This window comes from Eschrichtius robustus, chromosome 11 (assembly GCF_028021215.1).
Source record: "Eschrichtius robustus isolate mEscRob2 chromosome 11, mEscRob2.pri, whole genome shotgun sequence".
Lineage (NCBI taxonomy): Eukaryota > Metazoa > Chordata > Mammalia > Artiodactyla > Eschrichtiidae > Eschrichtius > Eschrichtius robustus.
In genome coordinates this window covers 4722790-4743081 of record NC_090834.1, presented here as the reverse complement: position 1 = coordinate 4743081, position 20292 = coordinate 4722790, and the positions used below count along the sequence as shown (strand labels likewise).

Here is a 20292-nt window from a genome sequence, read left to right as displayed (position 1 = left end):
GCCCTGGTCCGGAAAGATCCCACATGCCGCGGAGCAACTAAGCCCACGCACCACAACTACTGAGCCCGCGTGACACAACTACTGAAGCCCACGTGCCTAGCGCTCGTGCTCTGCAACAAGAGAAGCCACCGCAATGAGAAGCCCGCGCACCGCAATGAAGAATCACCTCTGCTCACCACAACTAGAGAAAAGCCTGCGCGCAGCAGCAAAGACTCAATGCAGCCAAAAATAAAATAAATTAAATAAATTAAATTAATTTTAAAAAAAAGTTTCCTCCTTTAAAAAAATTGGTTCTGATGAACCTAGGGGCAGGACAGGAATAAAGACACAGACGTAGAGAATGGACCTGAGGACACAGGGAGGGGCAAGGGTAAGCTGGGACAAAGTGAGAGAGTGGCATGGACATATATACACTACCAAATGTAAAACCGATAGCCAGAGGGCAGCAGCTGCATAGCACAGGGAGATCAGCTCGGTGCTTTGTGACCACCTAGAGGGGTGGGACAGGGAGGGTGGGAGGGAGACGCAAGAGGGAGGGGATATGGGGATATATGTATTCGTATAGCTGATTCACTTTGTTATACAGCAGAAACTAACACAACATTGTAAAGCAATTATCCTCCAATAAAGATGTTTAAAAAAAAAAAAGAATTCAAGGCCCCTTCTTCCTTACTTAGCCTCAAGGGAGCTTAACAGGGCCTGATTAAGCAAGGAAAGTCATCAAACTTTCTTGGACAGCTCAGAAATCCCTGGGGTTGAGTTGAGTTTTCGGTGAAGGGTTCATGTTGGTGTCAAACCAGTTCCCACCATCTTGTCACCACGCACACTGACAGCCAGGGGACACGCACTCAGGTCTGAGACCTGAAGAAAGAAACACCTGGCTGTGATTACCTGCAACTATACAGTTAACTTTTTATTAAATAGTTTCATGATCTGCTTCTAGGAGCGCGGGGACTTCAAAAGGAGCCCAGGCTCTAAGGGTCCACCTTTCTGTGTCTTGTCCTCGGGCCTGGCCTCCTTCTTACTATCTACCACAGAGGCTTCTAGCTTTTTCCTCTTTGCTGAGCACCCAGGATTCCTTTTTCTTTTTCCCTGTACAAGTGGACAGTAAGGCACTGAGTCATGTGACAATTTCAGCCCAACATGGCACGGTGATTCTCAGTCTGCCCCAAATCCCAACTACAGGGAAGAGAGACCTGACTTCATACCTGACTTAATCAGAGGAACATTCCTCCCACTCAGAGAAAAAATAAAATAGTCTTGCAAGGAATCAAACTCTAAGCTAGCTAGTTCCCGACAATAAGAGAAAAGTCACTAGTGGCTGGTGTGTGTATATGAAGGGCTCAAGTTGCCTCAGTTTATTCTTACCTGGAGCAGGTTTGGCCAGAGGCTGGGTGGTAATTTAAAGCAATAAAGATGGAGACTATGAAAGAATTATATTAAATCTGGGGTGACCCAGAGCTTTTTTTCCAAAACTCACTAGTATTGATACATAAGCCCCAAGAGGGCACGGATTTTGTTGTGTGGAACTTACAAGGTTCTCAATAAAAAATTATTACATGAATGCATGAAAGCCGATAGGGACTAATGCCGTGGATGACGGATAAACCCGTTTCCATCTGCTGATAGGATTTAGAGCATGGAGAGAAGCCTTCCACGCCAGGGAGGCGTCTGCATCCATCACTACCAGCACCAAGCCACCCCTACAGCCACTGCGAGTACTGCTAAGTACACTAATTGCTATCATTGTCTGTTCTACACCAGATATCACACTAGGCAATTTACACTGACACTCACATTTAAGCTGAACTTCACAATAACCCTGTGAGGTAGGTATCACCATTCCCATTTTATAGATAAGGAAACTAAAGCTCACAGAAGTAACCTGTTCACAGTCTCACGGTTAATAAACAGCAAAGTAAGGATTTTAATGTAGATCTGACTGACCCCAAAGCTCATTATTTTTTTTACTACACTACCAAGAAGTAAGGGGGAAAGTGAGGCCTATTTGTGTGTTGTTATTAAAAAGGGATAGATGCAAGAGGGAGGAGATAAGACACAAGAGGGAGGAGATATGGGGATATATGTATATGTATAGCTGATTCACTTTGTTATACAGCAGAAACTAACACACCGTTGTAAAGCAATTATACTCCAATAAAGATGTTAAAAAAGAGAAAAAAAGGGAAACCACGTGCCTTGCCATGAGAAAAAAAAGAAATCATCCCCAGTCAACTCCAACATGAGTCAATCATTTCCATGTTAATGTTGTTATTTATGGTATTGGTGCTGTGGGTTACTATTATATTCTTCTAGAATTCATCTCAAGTTTGTAATACATGATCAGACATTTGTATGGGTTCTCACTGATTTATATACAGTGTCAGGCATAGAGGAGTCATGTCTTCTGGTGCATGCTCTATCATACTTAGGAGAATGTTAGTCACTGTGTAGAAAGGTCAAGAATCTGACACTTAGAGACTATTTAAATAGTTCCTTGATGCAACATACTTATTAATTGATTATTGTGAAAGATTATGAACCATATTATGCCACCCCTGGAAATGATATGTCATTTCACCATACAATTACCAAATTACATTATAATACATGAGTCAGGCATTGTCAATGCATCCAATGATTTACAGAGCCAAATGTCAGTCTTCTAGAGAAGAGATGACATGGCATGGTAGATAGGCATCCATTATAAAACGGCAGGTGGTCTCCTTGGTCTGCTAAATATCAGAGAGACTAGAAATCTGCACAAGATATTGATACAAAAATGAATACAACCCTCACCATTTAGTGAAAGAGAGAAGGCAGAACTGGGATGACAGGGGCTAACGTGGAAAAGATGAAAACAACCTTTTCTCAATCTCCTCTCCTGGCTCTAGGCTAAGCTCTCAAAAATCCATGTCAATGGACCCATAGTTCCTTAACTAATTAATAAGTTAATGCAATTTTTAAAAAACCACCTTGACCCACATTTTCCTCCATGTAGTGACCTATCTCTCAGATCACCTTTCCAGCAAAATTCTTCAAGAGTTGTTCATATGAACTTTCTCTTCTCCAGTTCTCTCTCGAACCACTGAAACTGCTCTGAACATGTCACCAGTGACCTCTGAGCTGTCAGATGCAGTGGTCAACCCTGTCCTTGACCTGCCAGTTATACCTGATAGTCAATCACCCTCTCCTCCAAGAAACACTTCACTTCCAGAATACCAGTCTCACTTCCTTTTTCCAGTCTCCTCAGCATCTTCCTAATTCCCTCAACCCCTAGAAGCTGGAGACCCCCAAGTTTCAGTCCTTGGAATGCTTCTGTTCTCTAGGCGATCTCACCCAGTCCTTCCTGTTCAAATACAGTCCAAGTATCAACAGCCCCACATTCGCATCTGCAAGTCTGACCACTCCCTGAATGCCGGACTGACTCACCTTCTGCCCACTCTACATCTCCATTTGGATATCGAATAGGCATTTCAAACCTTACTTGTCCCAAACTGAACTTCTGATTCTCCCTACCCGCCAAATCTACCTCGCTGATAATCATCTTAACTCAGCTGATGCAACGCCATTCTCCTGATTGTTCTAGCCAAATACCTCAGTGCCATCCTCGACAATTGCATTTCTCCTACGTGTCTTAGGAAATCCCATTGGCTCCACCATAAACATATTTCCTGATTCTAAGCACCCCCCTGCATCTCACAGCTGCCGCCCCAGGTGAAGCCATGACTATCGTTTATGTTTAATTTTGTTTTTCTTTTTTTTAAATTTTGGCTGCGTTGGGTCTTCGTTGCTGCGCGCGGGCTTTCTCCAGTTGCGGCGAGCGGGGGCTCCTCTTCGTTGCGGTGCACAGGCTCCTCATTGTGGTGGCTTCTCTTGTTGTGGAGCACGGGCTCTCGGTGCGTGGGCTTCAGTAGTTGTGGCACACAGGCTCAGTAGCTGTGGCCCGTGGGCTTAGTTGCTCCGTGGCATGTGGGATCTTCCTGGACCAGGGCTCGAATCCCTGTCCCCTGCATTGGCAGGCAGACTCTTAACCACTGCGCCACCAGGGAAGTCCGTGGAGGGAGTGAATCTTGAAGAGCAGGTAAGAATTAACCAGGCAGGTGAGAATGGAAGAGGATTCTGGGCAGAGGAAGTGGCAACTGGACACCACTCGAGGCCTGAGAGAACTCGGCAGATTCAGTAACTTACAAGTAGTTCTAAATGACTCTGAAGGACCCTCCCCATTAATATTCATGTCCTTTCAAGGATCTCTTGCAAAGCGGTACCCCTTCATCCCGGGGTTATCAAGCCGTTGCTCGACTTGTTCTAGGGAGAGTCTTGAAGTCTGAGTTGGCTAATTGCTGCCCGGCTTAACAGGTCCCACCTGAGGACCAGAAGCTGGGGGTGGCGGGAAAGGTAGGAGGCGGAGGTCGAAGAGGAGAGAGGAGCTCTCAGATTAATCCCGTGAGTTCATTACCCTGGAAAGGTGGGTCCAGGAGAGCCATGTCTGTTGCCCGTGCGACTCAGCAGCCTCAGCCTGGCAGCCACACCGAGTCGGTCGAAGGAAGCAGAGCTCCACAAGGCCTGATGAGAGAGGCTGTAAAGCGCTCACTGACATGCACCGCAGAACCATCCACGGTCCCAGCAAGATGCTTCAAAACCAGGCCCAGAACCAATACAAAAAGAGGGCGTCTTGATCCCAGTTCACAGTGCATGTGGGCAGGCCACGCAGCACCTGCCAGGAGGCCTTAGTTCCACGCAAACTGGGAAGCTAAGTCCCACTGCACGTGCGGCCCATCAGTAGCGGTCCACCGGCTCCCACAGGCTCTGGGATTTAGATCCTCAGCCTCCACAATGAGGCCGCTTCACGCTTCTCTTGCTTCTCCCACTGAAGCATCCCCAAGTGCTTTCCCAGGGAGGGTTCTCTGTCCCATTAGGTGGGTGAGGCTCAGAGAAGCCAAGTCAGTTCCTGAGGAACTGAGACCCAGACCTCCCAGGCTAGCGTGGCTATTGGATGGTGCACTCGCAGAGACGCAGAGGACAGCAGAGGCCATGGTGCCAGGCTTCCTGCGTGGGAACTGAGGCAGACAAAGGAGACAGGCAGGCAGGTGTGGGGCGCTGCAGATCCATCAGCAGAGCAGGAAGAACAACTCAGAGCACACGTGTCCCCCCCCCCAGGGGGCGTCAGTGGCATTTCTTTGTAAATGAACGACATTTAGTGGTAGCTAGTAGGGCAAGTAGGTTAGTAGCTGTCTAATCATAAAATGCTGGAGTTGGAAGGGGCCCTGGGAGACGTCGATCGGATTTCTTTTGTTTTCTGGTGAGGAAATAGATTCAGAAAGACTAACACGCTGCCCAAGGTCACACAGCTGACTCAGGCCAGAGCGAGGACGGGGGCCTGTGGATGTTCAGCATCGACCTCGTGCTCTTTCCAATGCCAGACATTCTTACAATAATTACCTGTTCTCTGATGGCACCTTGAAACAAGGTAAACGTCAGCCAGCTTCTCCCCTCTGCTTTCCTGCCATCGGAACAGAAATGGTGTGGAGAAACCAGGAGTGAAGGGGTGGTGTGCCCTGCTCAGACCTGTAACCTAGGACTCAAAACCCCCTGAATCTTCCACTCATTTGGTCTTGGAGCCAAAATTAGCACAGTCATGGGAAGAAAGGCTGGGAAATCTCAGAGCGGTTCTTGGACAGCCAGCTTCTGGGAGCTGGTGAACCTGCTCTCACCAATGTGGCCAGGCCCACTCCGGGGCAGGGAGCTAAGGGAGACGTGTCTGGGACAGTGTTCTCAGGCTTCCTGCCTGGGCCTTCCACGATCATGGCTCTGGGCAGAGGCGGCAGCTGCCAGCGGGAGGCTCTCCCATCACTCCCCCACCAGGTGTTCTTCCCAGCAACCACAGCAGCTTGGCAGGGAGAGCCACCACGGGGTGCTGGGCGGGCAAAGAGGTGCAGCTCTCTCTCCTCTGCCATCCAGGTGTCCACAGATGGGTTATGGATCTGCCCCTCCCTTAACAAATAAACAGGCCTTTTACAGGCTGAGTAATCCCACACGGGATAAGCCAGACTGTCAGTTATCCAGCTTTCCCAGACAGGGTCTAACCTCCCTAGTCCCGGATCACAGAGCCAAGCCCAATTCCCGTAAGGAGCAGTGTTTCTAGAAGGCTGGCCATGCCGGGGGCAGCGGCGAGGCTGCACGTCCCCCCCATGGAGTCACAGGGAGCCAGGTAGTCCCGGGAGCCGCCACTCGTCCTTTAGACCCCCGCCACCCGCCCGCGGCGGCAAACGTCCCCTGCAGTTCCCCCTGTCTGCGCGCTCGTGCTTCTGCGCAGGTGCTGCCCATCCTCCCGTTCAGCCCCGCGAGAGCAGAGAGTGACACGCGGACAAGACGGCTGAAGGAAGGAAAACGCCCCCTTGCTGAGAACGGCCTCGGCCCCAGACCTCTCCACCCTTCTCCCGACAGCCTTCTAGCCTCAGGAAAACAGGCCAGGAGGCAGGCTCTTGGGCCATTTTCCTCTTTTTTCTGATTCCCGTCCAGTGCCTGGCCTCTGAGTGAGAGGGGCAGTCTGGCCGGGTCCTGACAGGTGAAGAAGGGGACCGGCAGCGGGACAAAGACCAGGTTAGGAGCTAAGTCCTTGAGCCCAACGGTCACCTGTGCCACCTATGAGAGAGAGCCCGTGGAGCACTAGACCAGGAATCAGATGTCCTGGGGTCACTTGCTTAGATGTCACTTACCTTTCTGAACCTCAGTTTCCTCATCTGCAAAATGGGGACAGGAACACCTCCCCTCCCCACCTCACCTAATTATGAGCATTTAGTGAGTCCGAATAAAGGAAAGCTTGAACACGCTGGGGAGGGCTCCACTCCCACGCCAGATCCGTCCTCACCTTGTTCCTGTGGGCAGTCACTTCCAGACACTGCTGAGTGACAAGTGGGCTCCCACCCGATGGAGGGTAGACGAGGTGGGCCCTGGGGTTCCCATTTGCCCTCCTTCCTTCCTACACATATTCTACAAGCGTAGTACCAAGCACTGTTCAAAGGCGCAACAGACAAAATCCCTAACGTCAAGGGGGCGGGCAGCAGAACTAACGTCCCTGATGCCAACGGCCTGATTCAGGAGAGATACACTTTGGGACAACACGCCGTCTCAGGCTTCAACAAGCCCCTGATTGATAAATACCAGTAATGATGGGAGAGCTTTCTGGATCTTTCAGGCCCAAACACCAGCTGAGAAGCTGGGGAAACCAGCAATCCAACTCTCTGCGAGTGGTCGCCCACCTCCCACCTTCTGACTGCACACAAGCCTGGTTTTCAGCGCCGGGTCACGCTGGGGTGAGCCATCAATCTGGGCGCTGGAGCTGCTCACCTCTGACTTAGTGACAACCTCCAGGTTTGTTAACTCCCAAGCGATGAATTGGCACTTTTCACCGAGGGATGACTATTGGACCCTTGAAAGCCTCATTAAGCTCCGTGACTTAATGACTCTCCTGTTTAATGGCAGCAAAAGCCGTTTAAGTGGCCACAGCTGCCAGGAACTGGGGGAAAAGAGTGAAACTTTGCGAGCAGGTCGGGAGCAGCGGCAGTGATCCCCGGCCCGCCGCCCCTCCCCCGCCCTGATCTAGGCCTGTTTTGACAGCTCCCGGAGCCGGTCCCGCGGGAGAGCAGCGGGGCTGCTCCTTTCCCTCTCCGCGGCGCTCTCCTCCAGCCCATCTTTTGCCGCAGGGGGAAGGAAGAACAATCAAGCATTGTCTTGCTCAGGCCCGGTGTGTCAGGGCCTCCCGGAATAAATGTTATTTGCCTGGGAGGGGAACTGGCGGGGAGACAGCTCCCAGAGTAGGGTCAGGGCTGCGGAGGAGGAGACAGGACGGCGGTGATGCTTGGGTTTGGTTTTATTGTGAGTTTAATCTTTTTCTCCCTTAGTTCTGCACATTTCCCCCGCCTCCCCACCCAGAACAGGCCATTAAGCAGGAAGCCAGTGCTGTACAGGGGCTCTGCTAAGAAGAAACAAAAGGGATTTTCTGCGGCGTGTGCCCCTGGTCACTCCCTGCCCAGCTCCGGGTGAGCAAAGGGTGTGCATTCTGGGGACTCTCGAAGGCTGCAAAGAACATCACGGAGTGGCCCATCTGCCATGGCAGCCCCCTCGGCACCCAGATGTGGTTTACGGCTCTGTCCCTAAACTCCTCAGCAAGTACTGCCAGGGCAGCAGCCCCCCTGTGGGTCTGGGGAGACTGGGGCCCCAGATATCAGAGGCGGTCAGCATTTGTTGAATTCCTATTCAACAAATGCACCTCCCTTCTCCTTCGTGTCTTTTGCCCCTGGAAAGCCTCGTGCCTCTCCAGAATAAAGAACTCAAGACCAACCATTTAATATGAGACAGACATCTGAGGGGCCGCTCCAGAAAGGCCAAGCCCCCTGGCCGTCTCAGGAGAAGGACGGGGTAGGAAACACAGGGCCGTGATGCCTGTGACAGCCACCGAGCCCTGGGGCAGCGAAGGGGCACCCTGCTGTGCGGTCAGAAGTCCCCCTTTCCTGACCACGAACCTTTCCTTCATCCTTAAAATCCGATCTGAGAACAAGCTACCTACCCAACAGCCACGACAATAGCTATCGATGATTAAGTACATACTGTATATCGGGCATTGTGCTAAGTGCATTAAGTATATCATCTCATTTAACAGAAGGATACCTGTTCAGTCCAATTCCATAGGTTAGAAATGAAGCTTGGAGAGGGTTCGGAACTGGTCCAAGCTTACACAGTTACTAAGAAGGCTTCAAACCCACCTCTATCTGCCCCCAAAGTCCTAACCGCTCAGAGGCCCTTCCCAGAAGTGGGGATGGATTTGGAAAACTCTCCCACACCCCTGGTGCCACTTCCCCCTGTCAGCCAGGATACACCTTTGCCAAGGAGGGTGCACTCTAGGACCGTGGCTCTTTGGGCCATCCTGCCACCTTCACGCGCTGGGGATCCTTTGTTCTCAGAGGGCAGAGCCCCTGTCTGTGTACTTTACTCAATTATTTTTGTATACAAAATAGTTCAGTGCCTTGCTCAGTGCCATGTACAATTAGAGATTTAATACACGCTTTTTAAGGGTGATAAGGATCTCACCAGCCCAGCCAGTGAAATAAACATTGCCCCCCCCTTGCCCCCCCCCCCCGGCTCTCTCAAGGAGAAACAAAGAGCCAGAGAAGGCTGAGCCACCCCGGGCACTCAGCACGGTGCTGGAAAGCATAGGCGTGTGAGTCCAGACCTGGCTCACACGCTAGCCAGCTGACCTTGGGAAGCCAAGGTTCTTCAAATGTGGGGGAAGGTCACAACGCAAACACAATAACCTTACAGGTAATCGTGAAGATTCGGTGAGAACGTGCCCTAGCACAAAGCTCCTAGCAGTCTTACCTGGCAGAGCAGGTGTTCAATGTTGGTTTCCTTACTCAGTGCATCTTCTTTCTTTCAATGGAGCTCTCATCATGAAAGAATCTTGAGTCACCTCTGCCTTGGGGACATTACCATCACCAACCACTGCTGGCACTCTCAGTGCCTCAGTTTCTGCATCTGTAAAATGGCAAGGAACAGATGACTTAATATACATTAAGTCCTTAGAATGGTGCCTAGTACATAGTAGTTATTAAATAATTACAGGTATTTTATAAACGTTGTTGTTACTGTTAGTCTCTCTCAAAGTTTTGTGAGGAATACATGAGATGACGTATGTGAAAACATGTTATAACCTGCAAGGATGAGCACGCGTACACACTGAGAGGGTGAGAGGGGAAAAGACCTGGCCTCAGACATGTATTTGAACAGTTTCAAAACCCTCCTCATGAAACACGGAACCACTCCTCCAAAAAAGCAGTCATTCACCTTCTGGTTTTTGTTCGTTTGTTCTATTTCAATTTAGACCAGATCTTTCACATTCTGTATCTAACTGTTTGCATTTCATTTAGGTATCCTCCATCACCGCATACCATGGGCAACGTTAAAGAAGCAGCACCTGGTCTAAGCAGTCCTTGGATGTCTTAGTGTGTATTCTCTATACAGTTAAGCTCTGTCTCTCCCTCTCAGGTAATCCAGGCAGGCAAGCCACCCAGTGAGGGGGAGTTGCTGCTAGCGGATTAATGGCTGAAAGCCCACTAATACCACTCCTCAAGGGCTCGTAGCAAAAGCTCCTGGGCCCACATTTGGCCAGGTTTAGAGTGTGTCTGTTCAATTAGCCAAACAAGAGTCACTGAGTGCGACTTTGTGCCCAGCACCGTGATAGAAACCACGGGGTACGTAAAGGAAGTGCCTATGCCATGGGCCCTGCCCTTATGAAGATCACCTGACTGATGGAATAAGACAGAAGAAAATGAAACAATGAGAGAATCATAAAAAGCAGTGACATAATGAAGGGTTAGACTTTATGCCCAGAATATAAACACTGGACCATGGAGTAAAGGGAGATGGGTGAAGGCTAGCGAGGGAGGGGAAAGCCTCGTGCAGGAAGAGGTTTGTCAGCTGGGCCCTGCTGGATGTGTAGGAGTCGCATTGGTGTAAGGGAGAGTGGCATTCCAAGTTGGGAAAACTGAGAGAAATCTAGGAGGCAGAAGGGCTGTTTTATAGGACAGAGGTGAACCAGGCATATCTGCAGCAGGAGTGCAGCCTAACTGCCAAACCTGTCACTGCTTTGCAAGAACCAGGAAAATGAATTCCTACTGGTAATAAAACTAGTTGAAGGTGGTCTGGTTTGTCCTATTTTTGCCCCCCCACATTAGCTACAGGCGAAATTTAGCAAGTCACTTGACCCCTGGGAGAGTCGCTCTCCTCCCCTGTAAAATGGGGATGGTAATACATGTCTATCAGTAAGGGTGAGAAGTAAAAGGTGGTGATTCCCAGGGATAAGTGCTAAGAGACAGGTAATGAGGGCAGTTCTCCCCCCAACTCTCAGGCGGTGCCCCCCCCCCCGCAAGGACGGAGAACCCGGCTCTGTGTCAGTTTCCTGCTGTTGACCTTGATCCACAAGGGGGTGCAGGAGGAGCCTGCCTCAGGCCCACCCCCCAGGAAGCACGATCGCCCCTGACCGCGTGGGGACAGAACGGATACCCTCCAACTTGACGGCGCCCTTCGGAGCCGGGGCTTTCTGAACCGAGCCAGGGGTCCCAGCCAGGGAAGGGCATCCTCCTCCTGCCTTGCCACTCTCTCCTCTCTCCTCCTCGAGAGGACAGGGAGGTGGGAATGGCCTAAGGAGAACTTCTCACAAGTGCTGACTGGCCCGAGGAAACAAAGGTGGCGGGGTCAGGAGTCGCCCGGCGGCATCGGAGCGCAGCTCAGAGAGGCGCCCGAGGAAGAAACGAGTGTGTTTGTGAGCAGGGGCCGCGGGGGCTGCTCGGGTGGGAAACAAACCACCGACTGAGACGCGCTGGAAGGAAGCAGCAGCTAACGCACCCGCCCCGCACCCCCTGAAAGTGCCCTCGGCCAGCTTTCAGGGCCCCGAGTCCAAGTTTCCACCACAGACCCAGGGCCGAGGCTGTTCCCAAAGCGCTCGATAGTTGTTTCCCCACCGCGCCTCGCGCAGATCCGCGGCTCAGCGCACCTGCCCTCTCCTCCCATCCGGCCGCCCAGACGGAATCGCTGAGAAGGGAGCGTGGCCGCGGTGTCCGGGGACGCTGCCCGCAGCGCGGAGCCCGGCTGTGCGGCCGGAGGGCACCGCCGGGACTCGGGTTCCCGGGGCTCCGCGCCGGCCTCCTTCCTCCCGCGCCGGGGAGCGCGCGGCGGCGGCGGCGGCGGCCGCACCGCGCAAAGAACCCTCCGCGGTGGCCGCGGGATGCGCGGCTCCTGCGCACGCGCGCGTCCACTGCCCGCAACTCCGCGCTGCGCCCTCGGCGTGGGGGGGGGGGCGGCACGACAGGCCGTGTGCGTCCGCGTGTGCGTGTCTGCGCGAGCGCGCACGTGTGAGCCCGTGCGTGTCGGTGCATGTGCGTAGCCGTGCGTGCACGTGAGCACGAGCGAGGGTTGCGAGGCAGGGGCAGGGCGTGTGCGCGCGTGTCCGTGCGTGTGCGCGCGCGTACGTGTAAAGCGGACCGGGAAGGGCACCCTACTAGGGAATTCAAAGCGGCCCAAGACGGCTTGAAGCCCCTGGAGAGAAACCCCTAGAATGTAGGCTCCTTGAGGGGCGATTCGCGTTTGTCCACTACTGTATCCCCAGTGCCCATTACGGTACCCGGTACTTAGGAGGCGCTTAATAAATAGTTGTTGAGTTAATGGCTGGATCCCGGGGGTGGCGGGAGGGCCTTCTGGAACTGCAGAGAGTGAGAACAAAGCCGCATTTCACCTGCTTGGCTATTCTTCCCGGTACCAGCCCTGGCTCTCCCTCCAGCCCAGCCCTTCTCCACATCCAGGGGGTGCCAGGTTTTCTTCCCTGCTCCCACTCGGCCACCTTCTCCCCTTGACCTCTCTGTTTCCCCGTCTCCGGCCTGTTAGCTCCCCGCAGTCAGAGAGGGGCAGACAGGAAAGCAAGGGAGCCGAGCTCTGCCAGTAGAACGCTGCCCCGGGGGCCTCCCCCTTCTGGAAGCGAATGGTACGATGGGGCGAGGCTGGGCACAGCTCCTCCACTGGGGTATTTAGCCTCTGAGCTTCACTTTCCCCGCTTTAAAATAGCAGCCGTTACACTCTCACAGGGTTGCTGAGAAGAGTCAAGGACACAGATGGTGGAAGAAAAAATTCTAGAACACCTGGTGGGTCCTCCAGAAATGTTAGTTTCTTTCCTGAGGAGTAGGCAACGTTCTGGAAGTGCCCCGTGTGTGGCTCGGGATTGGTTATGGTTTGGTAATCACTGCGAGAACACCCCTCCTTTTTGCACAAGATGCCTCGAGGGGAATTTAATGGTAGCTGAAAACTGAGGCAAGCTTCATTTCTAAAACATTCAGAAGTTAATATGCTATGAGTCATAGAATGTGCTGGGGCTTCCTCACGCTCAGGAGGAAGCTTTCCCAAGTAATTAAACAATCACCTTGGGGCCAACCTGAAGTGCCCCAGCTCAGGCCTCTCCACTTGTGGACCTTCCTCTGCCCACACCGGCTGCCTCCACAGCTAATGGGGGAAATTAGCAACTTCTTCCTTAAGCCGTAGGAGGCACTGTGTGAAAACCTAATCCTACAATAGCATTTTTCATCACTAAAGGATCAGATTTCACCCTTCTCAACCTGATTTAAGGACCCACCAGAAATAACAACCTTCATGGGTTAATTAGGAAATTATCCTCTTACAAATCGGTAGATGTCTCCTTTCTTTTCCTTGGGATGAGATGGGAAGGGTATTATTTTTCTTTTTCCATGGTGAAGCTGCTGCGATTAACCACACCACCCTGGTAATTGTTCACTTGTGGGTAAACTGATAGCCTGCCGTTCCAGGGTGTGCCTGCCAACGCACTCCGGAATAACATGTTACAGCCTCCGAGTGGCCCTTCCTGATGAAAGGGAAACCAGTCATATTTAGTTAAAGGAGCTCTTTAAACCTGGCCTGTCAATACCGTGGAGGTGGAGAATTACACCAAGGTTAAGCAAAGGTTTTCTAGGACTGGCTAGATGTTCATTTGTTTAAAGGGCTCGGGTGCATTCAGTCTGAGCCCGATCAGTACTGCCTGTTTCTAGGCTTGTGAACAGTGCAAATATTCCAGAGAACCCGGGAAGTCCCTAAGGGACCCAGAAAGGATTTTTATTTGACAGCAAGGAGAAATTCCCAGCTGAAGATTTCTAAATGCTGATCTGTTTTAATTAAGAAATCTTCTAAGATGTTATCGGAAACGAGACCAGAACTCGAAGGTAAAAATGGAATTAACATCAGCCTCCTTTTTCCAACTCTGACATATTCTATCTGATTCCCCCCTTCTCTCTCTCTCTCTCTCTCACACACACACAGAGCAACCATCCAACAGTCTTTTTTTTTTAATTAATTAATTTTATTTATTTTTGGCTGGGTTGGGTCTTCGTTGCTGCACGCAGGCTTTCTCCAGTTGTGGTGAGCGGGGGCTACTCTTCGTTGCGGTGCGCAGGCTTCTCATTGCAGTGGCTTCTCTCGTGGTGGAGCATGGGCTCTAGGTGCGTGGCTTCAGTAGTTGTGGCATGCGGGCTCAGTAGTTGTGGCTCTTGGGCTCTAGAGCACAGGCTCAGTAGTTGTAGTGCACAGGCTTAGTTGCTCCGCGGCATGTGGGATCTTCCTGGACCGGGGCTTGAACCCGTGTCTCCCTGCATTGGCAGGCAGACTGTTAACCACTGTGCCACCAGGGAAGTCCCCATCCAACAGTCTTGACAAACCTCTTGCATTCATTAAGTCTCATGGAGTTTTCAATGTGCTAAAAGAGGTACTAAAAGATATGTCTGTATCTGTGTGTGTGTACATATACGTATTTTTTTAGCACTTCTCATAGCACTTGGTGTATCCGAAGAGCTGACACACACATTCTCTCATTTAATGCAGTCGGCAGAAGAAAGGCTGCCTGGCAGGTGTCATTTCACCAAGGAGGTAACTGAGACTGAGACTCAGGGAGGTAAACTGACTTGGGTAATACCATGCCATCAGGGTAAGATACAGCCTGATTTGAACCCATCTTCCCTCCCAGGTCATCTACCACACCTGAGAGCTTATTAGAGATGCCAGTCCTCAGGCCCCGCCCCAGACCTGCTCAGTCTGGCGGAGGGGCCAGCAATCTGTGTTAACAAGCCCTCCAGGTAATGCTGGTGCACGCTCACATTTGAGAACTACTGCCTTATAGCCTACGAGAAAATACCCAGACACCTGCCCAAGACTGACACCGATCAGTTCCTTATAGTCTAACTACACCCACCTAACACTCACCATTCCTGAAACATTTTTATTTTTGATACCATGTTCCTATTATTTTGAACGGCATTTCTTTTCTTCTCTGCCTGGCAAACTCCTGCTAATCATTTAAAGCCCAGTTCAAAGACCTCCCCCTCTCAAGATTTCACCATCTTCTCCAGCAGTCCCACTTACCCCTTTCCCTGTCCCCCTACAGCACCAGGACATACCTCAACAGCATTGTCATGCCCGGGGCTTCAGTTTCTCTGCATCACCCTCATGGTGGACTGTAATAAGGTCGGCAACTTCGTCTTATTCCCTCTCGGTACTCCCAGTACCTAGCACTGTGCCAGGAATACGGTAAGTGCTTAATAAATATATATTGAATTAAGGAATAAGTGAATGCATAAGCCCAAGTATTATAACAAGTGTATTGAGTAATAGAGACAGGTGACTGGCCTGGGGGCACACAGCTGGCTGCTTCAGAGCCTGGTATGACCCCCAGGCATCCTGACACCCAGCCCAGGATACTAATTCTCTCGACTCTGGGCTTTAGGTAATGTAATTGTTAAACAAGAGAGTCATTTCTGGCTACTTTGTGACAGATAATTATGCCAAACACACCGAACAGATAAAATTCTTCCCTTCAGGCTACAGAGCTGTGACTTCACTAGGTCACAGCCTCTGTCGGTTGTCTCCGCATCTCTTGTGTGTTTGTATTTATATATGGCACCTATCACAAGGGTATCTAGACCAACTATTAAACCAGTTATAATGCCCAGGAACCAATTTATGGCAGCCAGCAATTAGATCCATTCGAGTTTTAACTTTTTCTCCCTTTGAAGTTTAATAGATGGTTATTATGAGGTTGTCTTTACTGCCTCCAAATCTGCAGGCTGCTCACAGCCTAAATCTGCAGCAAGAGAACGTTAGACTCTTGAGGGAACCTGCATATAACCTAAAGTGACTCTTTGGGTTCCGTTTCTAAGTCTGCTGCTTCGCCTGGGTCTGCTTCCTCTGTGAAGAGCGTCAGGATGAAAAAGGATAAGGAACAGACCCATGTGTTCATTCACTTGTACAGCACACCTTTAGTGAGCCTTACTCCGTGTTAGGTGTGGAGGACCCCCAGGGAGCAAGATGTGGTACTTACCTTCACAAAGCTCCTAGCCTAGTGGGGTAAGCGAGGGTTGTGAGTAGGAATTCACGATCTGCTGTGATGGGTGTTATGATAGAGGCGCAGGGAGGGAAGGCTACCACACGGAGAGCTGGAGCGTGAACAGCACTTAGCCAGCTGAGAGGGAGGAGGAGCCTGGGGGTAGGAGAGAGGAAGGCACTCCGGAAGGGCTGAAAGTAGTTCTCAGGGCTGGATTCAGAGTAGATGTTGGTCTGCGTCTTCGGTGGGACGCATGAGAGGCCCAGACTGCGAAGGATGGAGGTCAGTTACAGTCTGGTGCTAGGACAAAAGAAGATAGTAGGAGAGGGCATAATTTCTCAGCAGTGCCTTCCTTGTGGGTGATGGGCACAGCCCAAAGTTTGCCCAAAATCTGCTTTGATTCAAGGAGAACATCTATTTCTTCAAGCCACTTGTGGCTTTGGGGACTAAGGAGGTTGCAGAAGACAGGGAGTTGTGAATAAAGGATCAGAATTCATCATGATTGCCAACTTTATACCTTCCTAAAGGCTCCTTCCCCAGAGCTGATAAAACGTACTCAGAAGTCTCGTTCATCCTTAAAAAAAGAACATTGACCTAACTCAATACAAGCCTTCCCTCACCCTGTGATAGGTGCAAGCTCTCCCTTGAACTCTTCACTTCCTTTGATAAACAAGTTCCTCAAAAAAATGCACACTACCCTCTCCTTCCACTCACTTTCCATCCACAGCTGCCAGGCTTGTGTCTCTACACCCGCAGAACCACTATGATAAAGGTGATCACTGGCCTTCAGCGGCCATATCCAATGGAGTCATTCATTTATTCAGTCAACAAATCTTTGTTTTGTATCTACTCTGAACCAGGCACTGTTTCAGGCCCACAGATACAGTGGTCTAAAGGCTTTCTCAGAGTTTACGTTTCGGTGGACTCCTTTTGGTTCTTAGGTCTCTGTAGCATTTGCGGTCATTGAGCTTTGCCTTCTGGAAACACTCTTTTGCTTTCCATACACCAATCTCCTGTGATTCTTCTATCTTTTGTATTATTCCTTCTCTACCTATGCATTAAAGCCTGACTTTAGGTAGGTTGTGTTCTAGGCACTAGACTAATCCTCCAAGATTTTATCCTTTCCTCTGATTTTAGTTGTCAGACATGTATCTCAATATCTGTATAATCAGCTCCCTCCAGACAACTCTCTGTGGACACCACCTCAGTGTCCACTTAACCAAAGCTGGACTCTAGTTGCTGTGTCCCCACTCTCTCCTTCTCCTGTGTTTTCCAGCTCAGCGAATCCTGCTGTGCAATCATGGATGCTGAGAGTCACCCTGGACCTGTGACTCTTCTTATTCCTGTGCTCCCTATATGCCAACAGCCTCTGTCCTCGGTCAGGACCCTCATCATCTCTCCTGGAAACTGCCATAGTCTCCTTGCCTCCACACTTATCTCATCCAGCTCATCTTCCACACTGCCGGCAGAGTGATCTCCCCAAGTTGCAAATCTGACCATGTTCCTCCCCAATATTCTCCATCCCCTCTACCAGCAGTTCTCAGTATGAGACCCCCAAGACACTTTCAGGAAGTCCACAAGGTCAGAACTATTTTCATCATAATAGTAAGACATTATTTACCCTTTTCACTGTGTTGACATTTGCACTGATGGGGCAAAAGCAATGGTGGGTAAAACAGCAGGTGCCTTAGCACAGATTAAGGCCACGGCACCAAATGGTACTATGTACTAGTAGTTGTATTCTTAACACTATGCACTCCCAGAAAGGAGAAAAGCCAGTTTCATTTAATGTCCCTGATGAAGCAGTAAAAATATTAATTTTATTAATCTCAGCCCTGGAATGAGCATCTTTTTAATATTCTGTGTCAACACGCAAAGTACACATAAAGCAATTCTGCTACGTACCAAAGTATGATGGTTGTCTCAGAGAAAAGCATTGGTGTGATAACTTGAGTTGCAAGCTAAACTAGCCTTTCCCCCACACACACTAACACCATTTTTATTTGAAAGCATGACTGACAAACAAACTGTGGTTATTCAGACTTGGGTATTTGGCAGGCATGTTCTTTAAAATTGATGAAGTGAGCTTGTCACTTTAAGGAAAATATCTGACAATGTTTGTTGCCAAGTGAAAAAAAAATGGATCTTTCAAGCAAAAAATCAGAATTTTGGAAAGCATACATCTGCCACTATGAGCGTGACAGCTTCCCAATACTTAATGACTTTTCTGATGAGATTGATGGTGATGTTAATAAATATGTGGGGTTTGTCTTGGCTCTTGTAGAGTGAGATGTGTCAACATTCAGAAGAATTACATGACTCAGTGAGTCAGTGTTTTCCAAATGGCCAATGGTTGATGTTACAAAATCATGCATAAGTAAAAAAAGATCTATTCAAGTGCAAATAATGTAATATTTTGAAACGTTCATTAATATGGCTTCAGATTCCACATTGCAACTCACCTTTAAGAAACTGCCACTTATCAAATTTTAGTGTCATATCAAAGAATATTCATAATTATCTAAAAGGGCTATTAAAATACTTCTTTCTTTTCTAACTACATATCTGTGGGAAGCAAGATTTTCTTCATATATTTCGACTGAAACAATATATTGAAAAAAATTCGATGCAGATATGAAAATCCAGCTATCTTTTTATTAAAGCAGACATTTCTTACAAATTTTTGTCTTAGACAATACAAATAAGTTATTTGTTATTTTTTAAATGATTAATGAAATATTAAATATCCTCAGTTTCAATTTTGACTATAATAAATATCAAAATGTGTAATTCACATAAACACAAAATCCTTTGAATCCTCAATAATTTCTAAAAGTGTAAAGGAGTGTTAAAGCCAAAAAGTTTGAGAATTGTTGATCTACAGAATTAAGGTCCCAATTTTTTTCTAGGTATTTTATTTTTCAGGATTATTTTTATTCTACAGACTACTTTGACTCCTAATGTTCAAGGTTAAAATATTGATGGCTGATAAGTAATAGTTTGGGAAATGATTACAACCAGAAAAGTTAAATCTCCAAAACTGAGAAATGTTCATCCTAAAAATAAATGATTTGCCTTACTTATAAAAAAATGTTTTGATTTTGATATAGTTCAATTAAGCAATTTTTTTCCCTTTGTTGCCCATGCTTTGGTGTCACATTCATGAAATCATTGCTAAATCAGTGTCATGAAGTTTTGTGGGTTGTTTTGTTTTGTTTTGTTATTTTTTGGCTGCATTGGGTCTTTGTTGCTGCATGCAGGCTTTCTCTAGTTGCAGCGAGCAGGGGCTACTCTTCGTTGTGGTGCGTGGGCTTCTCATTGTGGTGGCTTCTCTTGTCGTGGAGCACAGGCTCTAGGTGCACAGGCTTCAACAGTTGTGGCTTGCGGGCTCTAGAGCACAGGTTCAGTAGTTGTGGCGCACTGGCTTAGTTGCTCCGTGGCATGTGGGATCTTCCTGGACCAGGGCTCGAACCCGTGTCCCCTGCATTGGAAGGCGGATTCTTAACCACTGTGCCACCAGGGAATCCCTGGACCACCCTTTTCTTATTCTGCTTTGTCTTGTCTTTCTTCTAACTTTCAAACACCTATTCATGCTTCAAAGCACACTCTTGTCATGTCCTTTAATGAGACCAACCCCCAGCTCCAGCAGGAACACTTGATCACTCCCTGATTTGTGTCCCATAAGGACTTCTACCGGGGCTCCCATAACACCTCAGTGCTGGTTCTCCAATTTAACCTCCAGGCCTTACCCTGGGTAAAATCGTGGACAGTTCCCTAATGTTAGGCAAATGGATTGTTTCCAATTTTTTTCTCTTCCTAACAAAGCCACTTTACATGCTGTACGTGTCTCCTTGGGCACCTGGGCAAGCAGCTCTCAAGAGGAGATCCCTGGAAGGGGCATTACTGGGTCACAGGGTTTGTGCACCTTCACCTTTACCAAGTATTACTAAGTTGTTCTGCAAACTGGTTCAACCAGTATATGCCACCGCCAGCAACAAATAAAACCTTCTGATTTCCCCACATTCTTATCAACACTTAACGTAATCAGACTAAATTTTTTTGATTGATGCCTGTGCAATTATATCTCATTGTTATTTTCATTTTCCTCATTACTAATGAAGTAAAAATCTTTCTATAACCCACCCAGGTTTCCTCTTCTGTGAATTGCCTGTTCAGAAATACCCTTTGTGTGTTTTTCTGTTGGGTTGTTTGTCTTTTTCTTACTGATTTGAAATTCTTTATATATTCTGGATACTCACCTTTTTTTCTGCTATGTGCATTGCAAATCTTACCTCCCTGTGAGTAACTAGTCTTTTAAGTCCATCTATGGAGTCTTCTATTGTACAGAAGTTTCAATTTTTAAT

The 20292-nt window shown here is 48.9% G+C and overlaps 1 long non-coding RNA gene across 1 annotated transcript in view; it reads right to left on the bottom strand.

Moving 5' to 3' along the window:
* Positions 1-11639, bottom strand: part of LOC137771965 (uncharacterized) — a 102226-nt gene extending 90587 nt beyond the window's left edge. The window contains exons 1-2 of the long non-coding RNA XR_011075444.1: positions 11552-11639; positions 9379-9534 (exon numbers count right to left, since the gene is read on the bottom strand). This is a non-coding gene — a long non-coding RNA (uncharacterized lncRNA). The remainder of the gene's footprint in view (positions 1-9378; positions 9535-11551) is intronic.
* Positions 11640-20292: the final 8653 nt, after the last annotated feature.